The following is a 4,558-nucleotide window of genomic DNA, read 5'->3' on the forward strand; positions in this document are numbered from 1 at the left end:
CTCTCTCTCTCTCTGTGTGTGTGTGTGTGTGTGTGTGTGTGTGTGTGTGTGTGTGTGTGAAAACCCTTATCTGATTTTCTATGGGGCAAAAGAATTTAAGCCCCAGAAACTGCTGGGGAATTGCTGGTTTTAAGTATATATGAATGACTGGGAACATTTGTAATTGGTAGAACAAAAAAATTAGGTATGAGTACAATGTAGAACAAGGAGAACAAGTAACAGGTGGAACAATGAAGAATGATGGATTGAAGAGAGAAGAATAAGAGACATGGACAAACAATTCTCGTGAGTAGACTTCTTCACCCCTAAAATTTTAACCCTCAGATTTCTAACACACACACACACACACACACACACACACACACACACACCTTTAGCTCATGCTGGCACCTTTAATTGAACTGTGAAAGGGAGTCCCAGAGGCTAAAACTTTTAAGGCTCTTGTTACCAAGTCTTTCGGCTGGTTTAGGCTATGCCCCTGACCCCCATTGAGTGTGGTGGCAATCCACTGAATGGCTTGGTCCTCATTCAGTCCTCCCTGAACCCTGGGGACACCCATGACTACAGGTTGCAGTGACATTTTCTCTCATCCATGAGGACATGTCTTCCATATTCTCTCATTCCCCCATGTGATGCCTCTTACAAAACCTCCAACTTCACCTGACACCTGATGTGAAAAGACCTAAATTTATTTGCTTTTGCAATCAAATTTGGCTTCAGTACCCCTTAGATAATCAATTCAAAGGACCACATAATGACCCCTTAGATTCTAATACTATTTGGGACCTTTACAAATACTATGAGCAATCAGAGAAACAGAGATTCCCCATTCCCTACTGCTCTGCTCTAAGTTCTGCTTGTGTTTGTCTAGTCACACACACACACACACACACACACATGCACTGTGTCAATATCCAGTCTGTTAAGTTGCTATAGATGGATCTATAAGTTTGTTGCAACTTGGGAGCTAGGAGGGAGACCTAGCAGAAGAGAAGAATGTGAGGTGTAGGCCAGTCGCAAAATGCACACACCCTTCACTGGCTGGTGCATCTCTCAGCTCCCTCCTGCAGCATCCTCTATGTATGGCCGTGACTCAAAAATGTAGCATGAGTAATAAATGCTTATAGACAGATATAAGGGTTAAAGCTAAAGATCAGAGAAGAAAAGCAGTAAGTCACCAGCAAGACTTTTTACCACTACCAATGCTCAGACCAAAGGGGCAATACTCAGATTGCCTAGACTGCAGTTTCTCTACCAAACCTAGACTCCACACTTCAGTGACTCCCTATCCTTTCCCCCTTTTCTTTATATTCCTCCCTCCTCCCAGCCATAGCACTCCTTGTCTCTACTACTCTAGTGCTGGGAATAAATGTGTGTGACTCCCAAACACTAGGATTAAAGGTGTGAGCACAACTCTGTCCCTGGGTCAATCTTGTGTAGCCCAAGGTAGCCTTGAAAGCACAGAGTTCAGTCTGCCTCTCTCCAAAATCCTGGGATTAAAGGTGTGTGCCACTACTCCCTGGCCTCTAGTGGCTTAGCTTTGCATTCTTATCTTCAGTCAAACTTTATTTATTAAAATACAAATAAAATATCACCATTCAAATATTTCCTATCTGTATACTTTCTTTGTTCTCAGCTTACTAGATTCAGTTCTATAAGGATTAAGGTGTCTTTTAGGTATGAAAGGCATTAGACTGTTGTTTTATGTGCCACTTAGATTAAAAATCTGGCTCTAGAGTTAGAGTATGGCTTCCCCTCTTCCAGACCCAAACATGCTTGTTTAAAAGTTTCTTGGAAAATATCTGTCCCCTAACAGCCCAGTCTTATGCTATGTGACAGAGAAAGGAGAGCAAAACAAAATAAAGGGACAGACTCTTCCAAATAGTTACTATTGGTACTTATCTCAAGTTCTTTAGGTTTTGGTTTAACTCTCTAAAAATGCTGCTAAGGTGTAACCTTATCTCAAGAGTTTTCTAAAACTCTTGTATAAACTTTCTGTACCTCAAGATTTGTTAGTATATTGAGTATTAGTAAAACCCTGTAAAATCTGTAACAAAAAGATTAATTTGAAACACATATTGATAGTTAAAAATCTATACATAGGTAATCTTAAAGGGAACACGTGATGTGGGACCCTCACCCCTTATTCTCAAAGGGCCAAGAAGAAATTTCCTAGCAGAATGTTTTCCGAGGGAGATAGTGGCCTTCCCCTTTCCCACCCAGGAGATTCTGAGCACAACGTCACTTAGCTCAGCCCAGCCAGCTACTTGGTACAGGCTCATAAAGATGACCTAACTCAAGAACAGTGGCCTTGTTCTAAAAACAAGGAAAAAGTTAACTTAACAAAATGGGAGGGAGCAAAAGTCCTTGTACCCATGCCTAAGCATCTTCAAAGATTCTCTTTGTAGTTATGCCTTTAAAAGCTTACCCCACAGAGGAGATACAACTCTTCTCTACCTTGTTGTAACAGGGATGGCGATGAGTTCCAAACATGTTTGTATTATGCTGATTAAACCTTGCTTATTACAGTCTGGGCCTCTCTGGTGGTCTCTCTCTGGGTGTCATAATCTGGGCACAACAGTGACTTGCTGCCACCTTAACTGCTGCCCCCTCCCCTGGTACTGGGATGAAGGTAGCCAAGTGGCTGACAGCCATCTTTGCTAGGGTTGAAAAGGATGGACTTCATCATGTGACCTCACTCCCATCTTGATAAAAGTGACCACATGACATAAGAGAGAGGTAGACTGGATTTCTCCCTCCCAATAAACCTCTTTTTTTTTTACAATAAAATATATTTGTTTATTTATTTTATTTTTTATTTTTTAAATTTATTTATTTATTGAGGATTTCTGCCTCCTCCCCGCCACCGCCTCCCATTTCCCTCCCCCTCCCCCGATCAAGTCCCCCTCCCTCATCAGCTCGAAGAGCAATCAGGGTTCCCTGACCTGTGGGAAGTCCAAGGACCGCCCACCTCTATCCAGGTTTAGTAAGTTGAGCATCCAAACTGCCCATGCCCCCCCAAAGCCAGCACGTGTAGTAGGATCAAAAACCCATTGCCATTGTTCTTGAGTTCTCAGTAGTCCTCATTGTCCGCTATGTTCAGCAAGTCCGGTTTTATCCCATGCTTTTTCAGACTCAGGCCAGCTGGCCTTGGTGAATTCCCGAAAGAACATCCCCATTATCTCAGAGTGTGGGTGTACCCCTCGCGGTCCTGAGTTCCTTGCTCGTGCCCCCCCTCCTTCTGCTCCTGATTTGGACCTTGAGATTTCTGTCCAGTGCTCCAATGTGGGTCTCTGTCTCTGTCTCCTTTCATTGCCTGATGAAGGTTAATAAACCTCTTGAATGAGTTTTGGGCAAAGACCTTCTTTCACCACAGTGGAGAGGAGCAGAGATGTAACAATTTCTCTGTAGCAAAACTGCTACCTCTCTGTGGGGAAAACTCCTTAGCAGAGTGGGGCAGAGCTGATATATAACCGCTCTCTTGAAAAGGAGCAGGATTGCTGCATTCCTGCAGGGAAAATATACCCCACCAGAACAGAGCTATAGTTATCCTGAATTCCTACAACCAGATCTCTTCAGAACTGTAGGTATTGCCTGGCTTTTGACAGCCAGGCTACCTTTCCCTTCAGAGCTGTAACACTTAGAGGCAGTCTGGTTTTCTGACAGCCAGTAGCTTCTGATGGCTAGGATACCTTTCACTCCAGAGATATAACACGTACGTGTGTGTGTGTGTGTGTGTGTGTGTGTGTGTGTGTGTGTGTATCAGTTGTCTTGCTACTCCCCATAGGTACATTAAGGTGGGACATTCAGAAAGTAAAGCTTCAGGAAGTCCCTGAAACTGATCAGCTTCATTAGACTCCTCTCTTCCCAAGAATATATATAAGCAGTATAGACCACTGATATATGCTCTCAAGTGAGATAAACTGCCTGGGAGATGCTAAGACCAGACAAGTGCTGGGAAGAGGCTCAGATCAGAATTTCCTGGAAAAGATACTTCCTACCCACGACACTCCAGGTTCCCAAATGTCATCACCTATGCTGGTGTGCATTTTTGATGATGAAGCTGTTTTTGACTCATTTCTGCTCCTATAAGTAACCCCTCATGCATACCCTATAAGGACTCCCAATAAAACTAGTTCATCAAGTTGTGCTTTGGTGGTATCCATACCACATATGGTCTGCCATATATTTTTTATTTGGGTTCAGTAGGCATTCTTCACATCCCCAGGAATAGTGTCAGACAACAAGCCCTGAAGCAACAAAAACTCTGGTCCAGCAACTAAGGATTGGCTGACTGTAAATTCCTATTCTTGTTGGAACTTACATTGAGTCTAGAATTGTGTGTACCAGAATCATCTAGTAGCAACCATGGTTATTATCAAAAAGAAGTAAAACTGGGTGAGTTTCTCCTCTGGAAAAGCAGCAAGTGCTCTTAACCACTGAATAATCTCTAGCTCCTTTTGCAGTTTTAGAAAGGCAGAAAATGGCCGGGCGATGGTGGCGCACGCCTTTAATCCCAGCACTCGGGAGGCAGAGGCAGGCGGATCTCTGTGAGTTC

Source organism: Microtus ochrogaster, unplaced genomic scaffold (assembly GCF_000317375.1).
Source record: "Microtus ochrogaster isolate Prairie Vole_2 unplaced genomic scaffold, MicOch1.0 UNK16, whole genome shotgun sequence".
NCBI classification, from domain to species: Eukaryota; Metazoa; Chordata; class Mammalia; order Rodentia; family Cricetidae; genus Microtus; species Microtus ochrogaster.